Source organism: Neophocaena asiaeorientalis, unplaced genomic scaffold, assembly GCF_003031525.2.
Source record: "Neophocaena asiaeorientalis asiaeorientalis breed wild unplaced genomic scaffold, Neophocaena_asiaeorientalis_V1.1 scaffold322, whole genome shotgun sequence".
In the NCBI taxonomy this organism is placed as follows: Eukaryota; Metazoa; Chordata; class Mammalia; order Artiodactyla; family Phocoenidae; genus Neophocaena; species Neophocaena asiaeorientalis.
The window spans coordinates 2,149,015-2,168,293 of record NW_020185329.1 but is presented as its reverse complement, the minus strand read 5'-3'; the positions used below and the strand labels follow the sequence as shown (position 1 = coordinate 2,168,293).

General features: G+C 43.1%; 1 protein-coding gene across 3 annotated transcripts in view; it reads right to left on the bottom strand.

Annotated features, from left to right (window-relative positions):
• ARK2N (arkadia (RNF111) N-terminal like PKA signaling regulator 2N) overlaps positions 1-14,616 on the bottom strand; it is an 81,749-nt gene extending 67,133 nt beyond the window's left edge. The window contains exon 1 of one of the 3 annotated variants that reach the window (XM_024734683.1): positions 14,311-14,616. The gene's annotated coding sequence lies outside the window, so the exon portion shown is untranslated. Of the gene's footprint in view, positions 1-14,305 lie in introns of all 3 variants that reach the window. The other 2 variants (XM_024734681.1, XM_024734680.1) reach the window with 2 other exon arrangements.
• Between the last annotated feature and the right edge of the window lie 4,663 nt (positions 14,617-19,279).

Below are 19,279 nucleotides of genomic sequence, written 5' to 3'. Positions count from 1 at the left end.
GTCAAAAATCCAGTATAATATAGTCAGCCTTCCCTATACTCCTTTCTTCCATATCCTCGGGATCTCCGTATCCTTGGCTCATGTAGTACTGTAATATTTACTACTGGAACAAAAAATACCCATAAGTGGACCCACACAGTCCAAACTCATGTTATTCAAGGATCAACTGTACTATTAACCCATTTTAAAGATAGGTACAAAGTTAGGCAATTTGCACAAACTCACAGAGCCAATACTGGAGTCAGAATTTTAACTAAAGCAACTCCAGAGTCCAAGTTCTTCCCTACTCATCACTCCAAAGTATAACCCACCTAGCACCATACCTTAAAATAATGTGTTCAATAAATATTTACTTTTGGTGATAGTAATAATCAAAAAGAAAGTGTGCTTCTGCTATAATTCTACTTTTAACACTGATTTTCAGCCAAAAATGCTTAAGAATATACTGCCAAAAACTGGAAGCAACCAAGAAGACATCCTTTAGTACAGGGGTCCCCAACCCCCAGTACTGGTCCATGGCCTGTTAGGAACTGGGCCACACAGCAAGCGGTGAGCGGCAGGTAGGCGAGCAAAGCTTCATCTGCCGCTCCCCATCGCTCACATTACTGAACCATCTCCCCCCAACCCCATCAGTGGAAAAACTGTCTTCCACCAACCAGTCCCTGGTGCCAAAAAGGTTGGAGACGGCTGCTTTAGTAGGTGAATGAATAAATTGTTACATCGGGGCAATGGAATATTATTCAGCACTAAAAATAAATGACCTCTCAAGCCATGAAAAGACACTGGAGAAACTTAAATGCATATTACTAAGTGAAAGAAGCCCATCTGAAAAGGCTACATAGTGTATAATTCCAACTGTATGACATTCTGGAAAGGGCAAAACTATGGAGAGATAGTAAAACCACCAGTGGTTGCCAGGGATTTGGGGTAGGGAGAGATGGATAGGCAGAGCACAGAAGATTTTCAGGGCAGTGAAACTGTAATTGTGGAAACATGTCATTATAAATTTATCCAAATCCATAAACACCACCAAGAGTGATCCCTAAAGTCAACTATGGACTCTGGGTGATAACGTGTTAATGTAGCTTCCTCAGTTGTAACAAATGTACCACTGGGTGGGTGGGGGGGGGGGGGGGGGGGGGGAGACCGTTGATAATAGAGGAGACTATGCATGTATGGGGCAAGGAGTACATGGGAGATCTCTGAATTTACATTCAATTTTGCTGTGAACCTAAAACTGCTCTTAAAAAATTAAGTCAATTAAAATAAATAACTAAATAGTCTGTTAAAAAAAAATCAGAAGTTGCCAGAGGGTGGTGGAGAAGAGGGAGGAATTAATAAGATGAGATCTTCAGGGAAGTGAAACTATTGTTAGATACTATAATGATGGATAGGCATTGGTCAAAACCCACAGAACTGTTATTTCACGCTATTCAACAGAGTATCTCTTTTTCAACACAAAGAGTGACCCCTAATATAAACTTGAACTTTAATAATGTATCAATATTAGCTCATCAATTGTAACAAATGTACCAAACTAATGCAAGATGTTAATAACAGGAGAAACTGGGGAGGGGGGTTAAAGTAACTCTCTGTACTTTGTTAAATTTTTCTGCAAACCTAAAACTGATCTAAAAAATAAAGTCTATTAGGTTTTTTTTAATGCTGAGGAAACTTGTTGGCTTGGAGCTGCTGGGGGGGCCAACTCTGTCCTCATGAGGAAAGCCTGGCTAGAAATTAAGCCCACAAGTAAAAGCAATAAAGAGCCAGTATACAAGAGAGAAAAATAGTGCTCAGATTATATCAAATGAACTCCTAGATTCAGCTAGGCCAGATGCACACTGGAGTTACCACAGTTAAATTAACCTATTAAATCTCATTTTTGCTTTTTAAAAAATGTGTATGATCACACACACGTTTTAGTCATCTCCTGAATAAACAGCTTCATAGGAACTAGGGTCACAGCATATAGAAAACCCTGTAGTTAGCAGCTCTCCTTGTAGACTTCATGGAAAAGGTAACATGAGCGCAATCTGCATTACCCTGGCCTTTACTTCTCAGCATCAGAAAACTAGTGCCTCCAAGTGGCACTACGGGTGCTGCTGGTCAATTTTAGCCACAGCATAAAATACTCAACCATGAATTAGCCAAGACCTCAATGTTTTCAAAAAGTTTCAAGGATTATTTTAAAAAGATAAGAGTCAATTACATTTTTAAAACCCACTAAAAGAATGTTTCTTTCAGTCACTAACAATTTTTAAAAAGAAATTAATAAATGTTTTATTGCTTATTTGTAGGCCTTTATAAAAGCTGTAATTTAAAAAGATACACAGAATAAAGTGGTCTACCCACACTGACAACATATCTAAACAATTCTATTTAGGTTTTCAGAGCATTTTAATTATTTTTATTAATTATTGCTCATAGTTAACCTGAAATGTATAATCCTCATTTCTAAGAAAAGAATATGTAGGTCAATGGCCAAGTTATATTTAGATATATTTAGACAGATATATTTAGAACTGTTTCCAAATTTCCAACCTGCTTCTTAACCTAAGACTAGATCATGCTACACAAGTAGCCTCCTGTAACCAAAATAAAAGTTCTGAACACATAGATCTTTACAAAAGATAAAGTAGGTTATATATTTAAAAGATAAGGTTTTAATACAGATTCCTTTAAAACAAGTTTCTGTAATATATTTGAAGTCTGATATTTAAAATTCATTTTTTGTTGCTAAACCATTTACAGATAACCTGTCCCTGGGCAGCCAGAAAGGCCACCCATCACACACACACATTCGTGGGGAACCTGGTGCTAAAATTTGGTTTTGCCCACAAATATACAAGAATATATCTCCTGTGTAAATCAAGGCACATCTACATTTTACCCTGGAGAGGGTAAATAAGACTGCTCCTTGCTTAGACCCACAGTTTCTTTATATATATTTCCTGACGATTAGAATAAAATTTGAATTTTTTTTTGAGGCTTACAAGGTATGTCTTGCTCAATCCTCATTTCAGCATCATTTTGTCTCTTTAGGCTCCAAAATCTTCAATTTTTCTGATTCAGGGTATTTTGCACTTGCTGTTCACACTGCCAGGAAAGCACTCCCCTAGCTCTTTTTCAGGCTGGCTCTCATATTTCAGGCATCAATTCAAATTTACATTACAAAGGCCTTCCCTGAATGCATTAAATGCATCCTCTCACCCATACCCCATTATTCTCTTTTTTTAAAGTGTCTAAAATTATCTTGCTTATTTATGTGTCTAGGTTATTGCCTATCTGCTTCATAGAACGTAAGACACAAGAGGGCAAGGATTTTGTCTCCTTGATTACTATACCAGCACCACTAGAAAAACACTCAACACACAGGAGACACTTAATATTTCTTGAACATATACTTTTTTTTTTTTGGGCTGCGCCACACGGCATGCAGGATCTTAGTTCCCTAACCAGGGATCAAACCTGTGCCCCGTGGGGTGGATGCGCAGAGTCTTAAGCACTGGACCACCAGTGCAGTCCCGTTCTTGAACATATACTTACAGTCAGAATTTATTAAGCAAAAGACATTTTGCTAGGCCCTGTCGATAAGGCCCATATCACTTAAAAATTAAATGTTTTACTAAAATAGAATCTTAAGGACATCTTGATTTTTTTTTTAAGTGGACATTTTAAAATCTCACATATTTGTTAATAACGTCCAAACCATTTAAAAATTTTAAGTACAAACTCTGCTACAGTGCAGTTACTTCAGCACTGATTTTAACTACAAATGCATCATTAGCATAGCATGAGTCCTTTCAGATATGCATAATAATGATACAAGGCTTTAGAAATGATTTATTTATTTTTTCAAAACAGCAGCTACCAGATATGCAAATGCATGCCATATCTTTGCTTAGATCTATGGCTCAATTAGTACAAGCTAGTAATATTTAAATAACAAATACCAGGAATTCCCTGGCAGTCCAGTGGTTAGGACTCTGAGGAACTTCCACTGCAGGGAGCACAAGTTCCATCCCTGGTCAGGGAACTAGGATCCCACATGCCCTGCGGCGTAGCCAAAAAATAAAAAACCCAAGCCACTTCATAATTTGGCTTCGCCCACAAATACACATCTTTTGTGTAAATCAAGGTATATCTACATTTTACACTCAAGAAGGTACACAAGACTGCTCCTTTGATAGTTCTCCCTAAAAACAAAACATCCTTTGTTTTAATTCATCTTATAGAAACCACAAAACCACCATTTCTTCAGTATCTTTATATTTGAAGAAAATGGTATAGTTTTCCATACGCATTGACTTAACGTTATGCCCAATGATGTGAAATGGTTAATCAATGAAAGTAAAAACTATGCCATGTAAGGAGGAAAAAGAGGAATTATTAAGCAAAGGAGCTGCAGTTTAAATAGCCTCACAACAATCTAGTCTAAACGAATTTTTTATTTATTTATTTTTAAAATTTACTTATTTTCTATTTATTTATTTTTGGCTGCGTTGCATCTTCATTGCTGAGCGCTGGCTTTCTCTCGTTGCGGAGAGGGGGGGCTACTCTTCATTGCGGTGCACAGGCTACTCATTGCGGTGGCTTCCCTTCTTGCGGAGCACCAGCTTTAGGCACGCGGGCTTCAGTAGTTGTGGGGCACGGGCTTAGCTGCTCCACAGTATGTGGGATCTTCCTGGACCAGGGATCGAACCCGTGTCCCCTGCACTGGCAGGCGGATTCTTAACCACTGCGTCACCAGGGAAGTCCCTACTTTTATTTTTTACTTTTTATTTGGCCACACCACACAGCTTGCGGGACCTTAGGTCCCCTACCAGGGACTGAACCCAGGGTCACAGCAGTGAAATCACCAAGTCCTAACCACTGAATCGCCAGGGAAGTCCCTAAACAAGTTTTCTATTTTTTTTTTTTTTAAATAGGCTTAGCTTCAAAATCTAAAAATTGTTAGCTGCCTTACAGTTCAAATATTCAACTATGCGTGTTTATCACTGAACTTATGATTCAAAAATGATGCACTCTCCCAGCAGTAAAAATCAAATCAATTGGACTGTTTCTATACTTTTGTTAAAATATTTACTTCTTACATGGATGAGACTTAAAAAAAAAAAGTCATGAGACCACCAATAAGAATGTAGCTAACTCTAAGATAACAGAAGTTTCTGCTTTCGTGACAGTTATGATATGAAATAGATTATAGCTTGCGTCTACTGCTAACTCATTTTTTTAAGCAGTAGTAACTTCCCTAATATGTAATTGGGACCAAGGTTTAAAAAAAAAAAATCCATGACAATCAGTCATGGGTTTTTAAAACCACTCTCTTAGGTTTTTGTCAAAATTTGCCTACTCTACACCCAGAAAATTTTAAAAAAGGCCTAAAGAGTTCTGAAGTTTTGCTTGGTTTTGTTTTTCAAATATAAACAAGAACAGGAGACCAGCACCAGAGACAAACTGCAACCCGTGAAGATAAAACTAGAATGAAGCAGGGCTTTCAAAAAGTATTGTGTGCCTACTCCCTGCTGGTGTGGGCAACTGTCACAGAAAGATTATAATATGATTCTACAGTGTTAGACAAGTTCAATATCAAAATAGATATTGTGACAATCTAATTCTAATGGTGGGAGAGAATCACAATACCAGTAATCATCAAAAACATTAGCACCTAACAATTATTACCTGAATTTTCTACTTGTGGCACACAAATACACTGCTGTAAGAGGGTGATTTTTAAAGCAAACCACACACACACACAAAGCACTGAGAACATTTAACCCCAAGAAATTAAGAGCTAACCTTATACATGAGGGAGAAGGGAAATAACACACCATGAGGAAAGCAATTAAAAAGATACAACTGGGGCTTCTCTGGTGGCGCAGTGGTTGAGAGTTCGCCTGCCGATGCAGGGGACACGGGTTCGTGCCCCGGTCTGGGAGGATCCCACATGCCGCGGAGTGGCTGGGCCCGTTAGCCATGGCCGCTGAGCCTGCGCATCCCGGAGCCTGTGCACTGCAACGGGAGACGCCTCAACAGTGAGAGGCCCGCGTACCGAGAAAGAAAAAAAAAAAACAAAGGGCTTCCCTGGTGGAAAAAAAAAAACAAAGGGCTTCCCTGGTGGCGCAACGGTTGAGAGTCCGCCTGCCGAGGCAGGGGACACGGGTTCGTGCCCCGGTCTGGGAGGATCCCACATGCCGCGGAGTGGCTGGGCCCGTTAGCCATGGCCGCTGAGCCTGCGCGTTCCGAGACTGTGCTCCGCAACGGGAGAGGCCACAACAGTGAGAGACCCACGTAACGCAAAAAAAAACAAAAACAAAAACAAAAAACAACAACAACAAAAAAAGATACAACTTATTGGTATAAATGTTTTACTCACCCTCCTCAGCCCCATTATATCACAATCTTCTTTGAAAACAGAGATTATGTTAATCATCTTCCGTTCGCTCTCAGTTCCTAACACATAATATTTAACAAATATTGGTTGATGAACCGAATCATTTCTAAATATCACCAAGACCACTAATGAAATACATACCTTGTTTGCTTAATAGTACTAGTGACTTGTATATAAAAATAGATATTACAGAGACTTCTCTGGTGGTCCAATGGTTAAGACTCCGTGCTTCCACTGCAGGGGGCATGGGTTCAATCCCTGGTCAGGGAACTAAAGATCCTGCATGCTACATGGCAGCCAATAAATAAATACATTAATTAATTAAAATAGGGAAGTTTAAAATATATATATATTCCATTACATAGAATCAGCATGATTTCTGATATAGTAACTCCCCTTTTATTTTATCTTTCCAGATAAAAACATAAGACAAGGGCTTCCCTGGTGGCACAGTGGGTGAGAATTCACCTGTCAATGCAGGGGACATGGGTTCGAGCCCTGGTCTGGGAAGATCCCACATGCCACGAAGCAACTAAGCCCATGTGTCACAACTACTGAGCCTGTACTCTAGAGCCCACAAGCCACAACTACTGAGCCCACGTGCTGCAACTACTGAAGCCTGCGTGCCTAGAGCCCGTGCTCCACAGCAAGAGAAGCCACCACAATGAGAAGCCTGCACACTGCAACAAAGAGTAGCCCTCGCTTGCCACAATTAGAGAAAGCCCGTACGCAGCAACGAAGACTCAACACAGCCAAAAATAAATAAATTAAATAAATAAATTTATTTTAAAAAAAAACATAAGACAAAACAGACAACTGCTAACAGCCTAGTAAAGCTGCCTCCTTACATTGAGAACATTATATAAAGTGATTGCATATTTATAAAGATGCAAAACCAGAAACTATCTTAAGCCACATAACACAAATAATGTAAAAAGCAGTATTGTATCAAAACTCAAAATGAAGCCCCCTCTCCCCAGATATTCAGTTTTAGGAAGAGATTCTATGCATCTTTAACAGTGATGCTCTCAAACTGTTTGAAATAGAAAAATTAACCTCTTTTCTAATTTGTATACATAAATACTAAGATACTTTAATGACAACAGTATTCTTATCTTAAATAAGCACCATCTCAAAACAAATTCTGCTTTCGAAGGTCTTCTTTCAATTATTTGTCAGGATTCAGGGTAAGTTTTCCCACTGAGAAGTTGTAGCATGGATAATGTGGACAGTACAGGAATCAAAAATTGAAACTGAAATAAAAACATCTACAGGGCTTCTCTGGTGGCGCAGTGGTTAAGAATCCGCCTGCCAATGCAGGGGACACGGGTTCAAGCCCTGGTCCGGGAAGATCCCACATGCCACAGAGTAACTAAGCCCGTGCGGAGCAACTAAGCCCGTGGGCCACAATTACTGAGCCCGCGGGCCTAGAGCCTGTGTCCCCAGCAAGAGAAGCCACAGCAATGAGAAGCCCACGCACCCCAATTAAGAGTAGCTCCCGCTCGCCGCAACTAGAGAAAGACTGCGCGCATCAACGAAGACCCAACGCAGCCAAAAATAAAATAAATAAATAAATAATTTTTTTAAAAAAAGAAAGAAATTGGAGTGCAAAAGGTTTGGAGTACAGAAAGGGAACACTAAAACTTAATGCAGATGAATAGATGTGGCCTACCTGGAACTGAAATATAAATTGCAAGACTGCAACCACGGGAAGGGAGCAGCTTTGCTTGCTTGCCAGCCAACCTTTTCTCCACTGATATAAGCTCTATAAATAGGCCACAAGTGATAATGGCTGCTCAAATCACTTCATGTTGCGGATTCTACGACTGACGAGTTACGACTGACGAGTATCTGGCCTAGCACCAGGGCTGTGAATAAACTAGCATCAAGTAAGAAGCCAAGGAAGTTACCAAATGCAAAGAATGCACCGTTGCTAATGAGAGACTCAAAAGCACCATCAGCGTAAATCAAGAATAATTTAAAACACAGGTTTCTAGATTTCCCTCTGGCCATTTTCTATCTCCCTCAGAAGACAGTACAAATAAAGAGGGGTCACCATATGCTGGGATCTGAGGTCCCCAAAATAAATACTGCCAAAATCCTATCTACTATACATGCCCTCAGGCTCAGAGCAAATTGTTTAGTGGATCGCAGTGGACATAAATAATGGGAAACCCTTGATGATATAATGCTGATTTAAGACTAAACTATGCTTCTATGTTAGGTCAAAACTAAGGCAGACAAGATACTGCTTAAAATTCTAACCACATGAGGTTTTTGTTCTTAGTACAGAAAGGAAAACAGTCCTGTTTTCCTAGAGTTTTAGTCCATACCCAACTTCCCTATCCCCAAAAATACCTTTCTCTAATTATAAGGCACCTAACAAAATGCTGACTCTGAACATCACAGAAGTTAATTTTTTTAAGCCAGACAACTCAGTAAAAAATAACTTCTACTGATCCCTTTCGTCAGTATCTGGTTTCCCTAATGTTAACCATGCTGATGAAAACTTGAATTTCTAGATTATCTAAACACAATCCTAGTTTATCCACATTCTTGGGAATGTCTGCTATAATAAGTTCTAACATTTAATTTTGTTGCTCTTTGGACAACAATCAGAACTAATTTACTAATACATGGACTTGTATTCCAGGCATAGGAAAAAGTTATTTTGTACATGAACTGGCAGTACAAAAATGAACATTCAAGTCTCCAATCATTTTCTTTTAATCTTAGAGACCCATTTAAGAAAAAAATGCTATTTTCCAATACCTAATTTTAAATTATTTTATAAAGAAAAAAACTAACTCCATACTCTAGTTATTTTGTACAGTACTTTTTGTCCTACAGCCTACTTTTCTTCTCCACATTTCAGAGCCAGAAAGAAACTTAGAAATCATCTGGTTCCCTAGATTTGAGCTCCTTGAGCAGAAATTTCTTTTATCTTTGTACCCGTCTCCACCTGGGCACCTGAGTGCTCAGTAAATGGGTTTTTAATTTAACCAGGTATAACTGCCCCCACATACAAATTAAGTTCTTCGAATATACTTCTACTTTTTTTTTTTTTTTTTGCGGTACGCGGGCCTCTCACTGTTGTGGCCTCTCCTGCTGCAGAGCACAGGCTCCGGATGCGCAGGCCCAGTGGCCATGGCTCACGGGCCCAGCCACTCCGCGGCATGTGGGATCTTCCCGGACCGGCCTGCATCGGTAGGCAGACTCCCCACCACTGTGCCACCAGGGAAGCCCCAATTTCTACTTTTGATTAATCTTAACTAGAAAATACTCATTCAGGTAGTTTTTAAATTAAAGTCAAATTAGTAACTTAAGACTTACACCATCTATTGGCCATTTTAAGTGACAGAATCTGAGCAAAGAGGTATGAGGTATCTATCTGGAATAAAGACATAAAAGAGAATAGAAACAAAACTTAAAACAAACACTGTAACATAGAAAACAGACTTGTGGTTGCCAGGGCAAGGTGGGAGATGGGGATGGAGTGAGATTGGGGTTATCAGATGCCCGCTAGTATTATGTGGAATGGACGGACAATGGGGTCCTGCTGTATAGCACAGGGAACTACATTCAATAACCTGTGATAAGCCACAGTGGAAAAGAACGTAAAAAAGAATGTATATACATGTACAGCTGAATCACTTTGCTGTACAGCAGACATTAACACAACATTGTAAATCAACTATACTTCAATAAAAAACACTCACTGTAAATTAACGCCACAAATTTTAAATAAGACAACCACCAAACCTGAGTCATACTGGTCACTTCACAGTATTTTTAAATCACAGTTACTATTATTGGCTTCTACTAATATGTTATGATAAATATGTACAATATATATAATACACATTTTCTCTCCTAGCAGTTTAGGAATATAAGAGAGTAAAACAAGCAAGATAATTTTAGTTTCACCCTGCTCCTTCCTTTCATCACAAGGGCCGGTAGGCTATGTGTGAAAACTGACTGAACATCAGTCCCACTTCTGCTAAGAGAAGGTGTCCACACAGAAGCAGAAAACATATACTTCCCTAAGTTCAATCATTAGTTCTGAAAGAGTAAGGTAAGTTAGTTTCAATTAAAGATAAAGGCTCGGACTTCCCTGATGGTTCAATGGGTAAGACTCCGAGCTTCCAATGCAGGGGACCCAGGTTCGATCCCTGGTCAAGGAACTAGATCCCACATGCATGCCGCAACTAAGAATTCACATGCTGCAACTAAGAAGTCTGCATGCCGCAACTAAGACCCAGAGCAGCCTAAATAAATAAATATTTAAAGAAAAATAAATAAAGATAAAGGCTAAAACAGGATTGAGAAAAGTTTCATGACACCAATCAAATTTAAACTTAAGACTGGAATTTGACAACTAAAGAAAAATAACTATCAAATTACTTTAGTCTGGCTGTCAAGAATCAACCCATAATAAAGAAATAATACCAACAAAACTTCTACTCAGTGAACTTAAGGATACAGAAAAATCTTTCAATGAATGTCTACCTCATCCTTCATATTCCCCTTAAAGAAAAAAATTAATAACCCACTAGCAGACTAAGGTACTTTTATAATCCTGGCCCTACCTTCCTCTACCCCACAGAGTTTACATCTATCCCTCTGTAAACTCAAGGCACTGGCCACACCATCCAAGATCACTGATACTCACAACTTTGCTTAGGCTGTTCCCTAGCCTGGAATGCCCACGTGTAAATCCATCTCAAACTCCAGGTTTAAATGTGTAAGTTCCTTCAACCAAGATATGCTTCAGGAGGTGAATAAATAAATAAACAGTGGTAGATCCGGACAATGGAATATTATTCGACACTATAAAGAAATGATCTACCAGGCCATGAAAAAACACAGAAGCAGCTTAGATATGCATTACTAAGTGAAAGAAGCCAATCTGAAAAGGCTACATACTGTATGATTCCAACTATATGACGTCACAGAAAAGGCAAAACAGTGGCAACAATGAAAAGATCAGTGGTTGCCAGGGGCTGTTGGGGGTAGGGTGGGGTGGAGGAGCGAAGGACAGGCAGAGCATTTTTAGGGCAGTGAAGATACTCTGTATGATGCCATAATGATGGATACATGTCATTACACATTTATCCAAACCTACAGAACGTCCAACACAAAGCATAAACAGTAATGTAAACCTAAAATTTAAAAAAAAGTGTAAGTTTCTTTAGCATCAAGACCTGACAGTCATATTCACCACTAGAGCACCAGTAACTAGAGCACTACTGGCACACAGTAAGCAATCAATAAATTAGTGTTGTGAGAATAAAGAAGTTCCACCTTAATGTTTTGTTGTTTCCTCAATAGCTCTTCCCCTCTTCTATAGTCTCATAGCTTTTTACCCAGTTATCAATACATCTATTTCATTTTTACTTCTCAATTACACAAGAAACTTTATTTGGCCCTAAATTCTTTTCTAAAATAATACAGAATACCGAAATCAGTGTGGTTCAAAAGAAAACACATTAATAGTACAACATTTTCCACCTTTTACAGATTTTCTTAAGTATTGTCAATTCAGTAGACAAGAATATACACTGTTTTCATGTTGCTAGTTACCTGGAGGAAAATTAAGATGATTTACCGAAGTTATAAACATACGGTCTCGGTTTCTACTGTGTGTGTGTGACACATACACACACACACCAGTTCCAAGCTTTAAAAAGAAAAAACAAAAACATTCTAATCGCCCATATATCAGCTTTATTCATGCACACATTAAAATAAAACCATAAAAAAAAAACCCGTAAGACTGAAGATCCCGGCAAAACAATCCCTCGAATGAGTAACTACACCACCTCCCAGAAATTACTAGTCATACACTAAGGACACTTAAGGTACCAATGTCATATATGAAACAGAAATCTTCGAAGGACAAACATTGAGCACTCAGTTCTCTCAGAACTGCATTAAATTAGAATCTAAAGCTAAACCTATCTTTAATCATGAAGACTATAAAACAAAAAGCATTTATGACACTTTCATAAATGCAATTAAGAGTAATATAAACTGAATTAGTGAGCAATGTAACAACTACACTGTGAACTTAATATGAAGCTAACAGTAGGGAAAGTTTCCAGTTTAGTCCATCTCATTTTTCACAAAATGATTCAGAAAAAAAAATTTTCCATTAGAAAATCATATTTAGCTGATACCTCAAGTATAATTACCTTGAAGTTTCTCCCTTCCTTTCATATTTTATCACCTATTTGGAAACTTTGTTAACATTATGAAAAAGATATGGTTTGAAGTTTTAAGATTACTGAAAAGCACTCTGAAAGAATCTGATTTAGAAATATCTAAAAATATTTTTATTTCTCATTTTATGGAACTGCATGAAATTTCATTAAGGTTCTTCATAAAGTAGCATACAGGTCATCACAGTAAATACCATCTTAGTTTCCTGATTTCAAATTTAATTCATAATTTTATTTATTCAGCACCTACTATGCATAAAGCACTCAATTAGGCATTTTATTAGCCAGATTATTTGGCCAAAATATTACACTTCCTACTAAAAAAGATCAGCATTGTGACTCCTCAGGACATCAGGTAATAATTGTAGGCCTCTAAAAATGCTTGTTAAATCAAAAGGCAATGCTCTTACTGAAGGAATCTTGATTGCTAGAATCAGCAACACCGCATTATAAAGTTAATAGCCTCCATCCTTAAACTATCCCAGGAGAAGAAAAGGAGTAATTCAAACTGTTAACTTGTGCCCAACGACACTACACAATAACAGCCTAAGCAAAACTGCCAGATGTATTTGTAATTAAAAGGTCCAACCTTGACAAAGCATCATCATCAGTGGGTTTTTCATCCTACTGGGTGGAAGGATTCAGAAAGCAGAAGCTCAGGCGAGAAACGAAAAGCACATCCAGCACAAACTGTTCAAGCGGTTCAATCTGGAACAAGTACAGACGTTCATTCCTTCAACCTGTGAGCATCTATTCTGTGACAGCGGAGAGGACGATTTAAAAGGGAGAATGAATGACGTGAAGTTCTGTTGGGGGTTGCTGCCCCAACAATCCACTGAGATCGGTGCTACAATTAATAAAGTACAAAGTACGAAGTACTATTGCGGAAAAGAGGATAATTCTCTCTGAAAAGAGTCAGAGAAGACGATGATCTTTAAGCTGAGGCTCGTCAGTTTACATCCTCGCCAGGTTTCTAAATAAAGTTGACAAACTGGCCAGAAGAGATCAATTTTGGAGACTGACACATCCCTCCCATTGACCGGAGGCCGAAGGTAGTGGAAGCACTGCCGAAACGCAGGCGGCGCCACGCCGGAGAAAGCCTTCCTCCCTCCTCCTAGGCCTCGGCAGCCGCGGTGCTGGGGCGGCCGCCCGGGCTCTCGAGAGTCGGGGCAGGTGTCGGCGCCAGATCCCGGCTCTCGGGGCCAGCACAGCTGGCAAAGCCGCCGCCGCCGCTCCCCCAGCGACCTGGGGCCCCAGAAAGTTGCGTGAAGACAACTCCAGTGCGGCGAAGCCGCTCCCCCGCGCGGCCCACGGGCTGCGGCACCTCCAGCCTCCTCTCCGCCGCCTGGTAAAGGAACCCGCCGGGCCAGGGAAGAGGAGGGGGGCTCGGCCCGCCAACTCGGCCGGGACCGGAGGGCGCGAGGGTTACCAGCGAGCGAGCAAGCCAAGGGTCGGGCTGTTCCGCCCCTCTCGCTGGCCCCCACCCGGGCCGCGCCTCCCGCCACGCCCGAGCTCAAATACCCGGCGTCCGACAGCCCTGCCCCGTCACGACCCGGACGCCCAGACGCCGCAGAGCCTCGCCCGCGGCCCGCGGCCCGCACCCCTCCGACTCAACCCGACCCTTCCCGGGAAGTAGCCCGGGTCCCGCGGCTCGACCGGTAGCCGGCCGCGGCCCTGCGCCCCTTCCTACCTCACCTGCGCTCCGCTGCGGCCCCGCACCTCCTCGCTCGCTCCGCGCGCCCCGTCGGGGCACACACCGACCGCCCCCCCCCGGGCCAGGTCTCTCCGGGCCGCGGAGACTCTGAACGTCACGGCCACCGCCGCCTTCTCTTCCTCGGCACAAGCCCCGGCGGCAAGCAGGGGGTCGCGGTCAGAGCCCCACCGGGGCCAAAGCGAGTCTCGCCGCCTCCGCAGCCTCCACCGCCAAGTCCCTTCACTTGTCCGAGCCGCCCGGAGAAAATGTCACCAGAGGCCGTTCCGCTCGGCGCCTCACTTCCGCCCGGAACCACAGAGCCTGAGCCGGTCGGCTAGAGGGGCCGCTGCGGCTGGGACCTCTAGGGACTCGAACGGGAGGCCCAGGGAAAGCCAGACAGCGCCATCTGGCTGGGCTGACCCGCGCTCCTACAGCTGCAGAGCGCCCGGCGTGGGAGCACAGGCTTCCTGGGCTTCTTTCCCGCTCTCCCTTCATCTGCTCAGGCAGCTCCCTTCCAGAAATTTCCCAAAGGGTCGGAAAGCCAGTCAATACAAGCCACGGACAATGCCCTAAGAAAAGGACGTCGCTCCATTTTCCGTTCGCGGCTCAGTACTCACCCCTCCTGAAGCCTTCCCGAATGAAACTTGTGGTGTCACTCCAGGAGGGAGTGCGCTCCGCTCTCTCCCCACCTTTTCGCGATGCCGACAGCTCGGCTCGGCGAGATTTGGCTGTGCTCCTCTCATGCAGTGGCATCAACATCCCGTTCAAGTTTCTGGATGAACCTTGCACGCCTCGCAGACAGATCGCCACCTGCTGGTGAGTCAGGGTCCCGCAGGGAGACCCCGCTCCGCCCCTACGCGCGATGCAGACGCCCCAAATTCCACCTCTGCAGTCACTCCTGATTTGCACCAGCGAGCCCTGAGTTTTCGACGCCCTTCCTTGAGGTCTGAGATCGTGAAGGAAACGTGCTGGACGCTTACCCGGAAGAAAGGTAAGGTGGGCTTAAGAAGAACAAACCTCACAACTCAAGATTTGGCCAAGGCTTTGCGCTCGCTAAAAGCAGGGTTTTGAGAAATAAATGAATACATAAGGGCTTGAAGAGAAAATGTAAAAGGCATTTACCTTTTCAGGAGCCATGCTGGGACCTGGGGTGACACTCCCCTAGAGGAGATTCTGAAAATCACAGCGCCGGCTCCACGCTCCCCTTAACATCAGTCTCCCGTTTAGATCAGGCCCCCCAGCTCCCCCATTTCTCTCATTTATGCTAACTGCCCACAAGCATGGGAATTTTCCATCCCTCAATGAGTAAATTGATAAAATAGTTTTACAATTAATAGCTAACTTCTCTGAATGCCTATTATGTGCAAGGCACTATACTATGCATCTAAGTGGATTCATTCATTTAATCCTCACAAGTCTGTGGGTTTGGTGGTATTCCTGGCCCCAGATGACAAAAGTGGAACCAGACAGTGATAAAGTGACCTGTCCAAGGTCACACATCAGTAAGTGTCAGGAGCCTGCATTCTCAACCACCACTACCCACTGCCTCCTTGAAATTCACTGAGAACATACTGTGTGCCAGATAAACATTTTGTCTCTGTATGTTATTTCACTCATTTATTTATTTCCCTGCTTCCTTAGTCCTCAAGGAATTTGAGAGTTTGTGGGGTAATGACAAGAGCCCAGTCTCTTTCAGGAGAAAAAGAGAAAAGAAAAGAACTAACTATTAAAATCACAGCTGTCAGTCTGGAAATGAATGAATGAATATGGACAAATACATTGTTTTAAAATGGCCCCTCGATTGTCTTATCTCTTCAATGCTGTAGAGATGCTGAGGTAGGCCCCTGACTACTGAGGTACCATCTTGGCTCCTTCTGTTTGATACCAACAAGTCAATTCCCTACAGTGAACGGACTGCTTTTTTTCAGAGTCTGGGATGTTTGATATACTAATTACTAACATCCCTATTACTGCCATATTTAGATTGCTAAATAGGGCACTTGCTTTCTTCTTCCCCTTCTGTAGGAGCAGGAAGGGCTGGGCAGTTGATCCTACTTCTGCCTTGGAATTGTCTCCTAGAATCTCCTTTGCACTACATACTCAGCTCTCCCAGCCCCTGAAATCCCATCCCCATAAAACCAGCCCAGTCCAAATCACACCATCACCCACCCTCCATCCTGTTGCCTCTATGGAAATTTCTCTCAAGATTCCTCTGCTCACAGACACTGTCCTACCAACATGTCCACCCCTTGGCCTATCTGTAGTATTACTACTGGATCATATCAGTGGTTCTATGCTCAATTTCTTTTATAAACCCTGGAGGCCAAGGCCAAGCCCATCTGAATCACCCTTCAGCTTCATTGCTTGCACCTGATGCACCACTGGGACTGGGGCTGGGCTTGCAGCAGGTGCCTATTAGGAACCGTAGCCTAAGCAGTAGCATCACAATGTGGCTGGCCTTGCTTTGACTATAGTCTGTTCTCTCTGACTGAGCAGGCAGCTTCCAAAATTTGCCCCTGTAAGGTGGATGCTGTTTTTAGAACCACTTGTTAGATAAGGAAAACGGGGGATCCAAGGGATGGAACCCTCACCTCAGCTCTAGGCTACCCCTCCCTCAGTGTAACCACCATTACCTCCCCCCTCCCACCCGCAAAACCGGCATCCACTACAATCCCCCAGCACCTGCTATAAGACAGTTGAACAGTTGAATGGGGAGGAGGGGTGATGTTGAACCTCTTGACCCTGGTGGCCACATAATTGCGGACAAGTCACCATGTCCAGAGTTAGCATCACCTGTTCTGCCCCACGGCATTATTCCACAGAATTAAATTATGCCCTCCATATGGAAGGCCATCCGGAAGCAGCCTGAGAATTCCAAGTAGTGGAAGGTGACATGGTCTCCAGGACCGAGAGCTCTGGAGCTGACAGATTTGGATTTGGACCGGGTTCTGCCTCCCTCAGCAGAGTGACCTCTGGGCACTTCTGCAACCTCGCTGTGCCTCAGCGTCCTCACCTGTCAAACACGGCGAAACCTGATACTACTTTGCAGGTTCTTGCGAGGGGTGAGGGCGAAATGAGCTTGTGTAAAGCTCTCAGCAGAACTCTTGGCTCAGAGAGAACACTCTCAACAAGGCCGTTGTTCTGATGGCAACACTCCAGGCCAGCACCTCCTACAAGCACAGACTCACACTGGTCAAGTACGGTGTCTAGGGACTCATATTTCCAGAGCAACGAGTTCACGTGGAACCAGAATGAAAGAGGGCAGAGGGATGCCATGAAGGTGGAGTCACGCAGTGGCCAGGGGTGTCTGGGAGCGGCACCACCCGCGGCCCCCATACAGTTCTCTGGGGTGGATGGTGGAGGTGCCTCTGTCTTGGGCTCCAAGTTCCTCTTTCCAATCAGGTGACACCCCTTCTATATGGAAAGTCTGTAAGTCTATTAAAAAATGGAAATAAATGCAAAGGACAGTATTAAATTCTTCAACAAGTATGTATTGGCCTCTTTTTTAATAAAAGAATAGCTTTGTGGGACCTCTGGGGTGGGAGGGGTGAGGAGTTCCTCTGACACCCCATCTAAACTAGCACCCACCACCCGTCACCACACCTGCTTGTTCCCCTCATAACATTTACCCTCCTTTGCACCTGTCATGCATATTCTTTCTCATCCATCTGACACACCAAAGAGTAGCAAGGGAGCCGGGTCATGTTGTCCTGCTCTGTAGTGGACACACTCAGCACAGGTGTGGATGGAGGAAATCCATCTAAGCATCTAGCTGGGGAGACACAGGAAACTGAAAAGATGTCAAAACAAGGAAGTGGCACCAGATGCCAAGTGGGTGAGAGGCTGTGAGGAGGGTAGGAGGCCTGACAGACGGTTGTTGAAAAGGAAGAAGAGTCAGTGCCTCAAGGGCAAAGCTTAGGCAGTCCTCCCTCACAGCTCCCTTGGTGTCCAGCACAGGGAATGGCAGACAGAGCAAGGAAATAAATGTCTGTGACTGAAGGACAGCTGTGCAGAGAAGCTGACATTTGGGGGAGGAGAAATAGAATCTTTCCTGTAAACAAAGGATGTCACAGTCATCAGCAATTACAGCCACTGCCAACTGATGAGCTGGTGAGTCCTGAGGGAACTCAGGAAGGAAAAGAATACCTGCCATCTAGCAGCCATCAGACTGCAGCCACTCCCTATGTTGTGCATTTTTTTTAAATCAACAGGGAAAAGGAACAAGAGGTGGAAAAGTCCCTGGGATGTTTGAAGGACAACAATCCAAGGGCCCGGCTGCCTGTGACTGGACAGCGAGGGATGAAGCGGGAGACGGCTAGCAGGCATGTCTGGGGCTTAATGTGAGTGGTTAGGGGCTTCATTTTTAAGCACTAATGGGGCAAGCAGGGTCCGAAGTTCTCACCAGACTTCTAGGGAATGTTCCGGTCAAAGCCAGCAGAAAGCATATTGTCGTGGCCCACTAACAACTTGGAGAGGAAGGAGAGCACTGACCCCAGGCTGACCACCGCAGGGGACATGTGGACCTCCGGGAGGGGAGGGAGGGGAGAAGCGAGAACTGCCAAGAACTGCAGTCTGCAAGTGTGAAAGAAGGTGTTAGTTAAGAAGGGAAGGGCCTGTAGCCCTAGGGACCTTCCCTGTGGGTGGCAGGTAGGATGCCTTCCAAAGACACAGAATGATCTGGAAGAAAGGACTTGTAAAAGCTTCTGATCAACATCAGCTTTGAGGAGAACATCTCCAGTCCTGCACCTTCCCTGCAGCTCCAAACACTGCAGTATTTAAGAACAACATCAGGGGATCTGTGTATAATTAAAAACACGTATCTGGTCTTTGTCCCAGGTCTCTGGCACAGAGCTCATTTTAAATGCTTGGAATTTCCTGGGTGATAGGAGTGCCTTTTGTTATTTGCAAGAGACCTGAGTTTATGCTAAGGAGGTGATTCTTTTTTTTTTTTTAATTGAAGTATAGTTGATT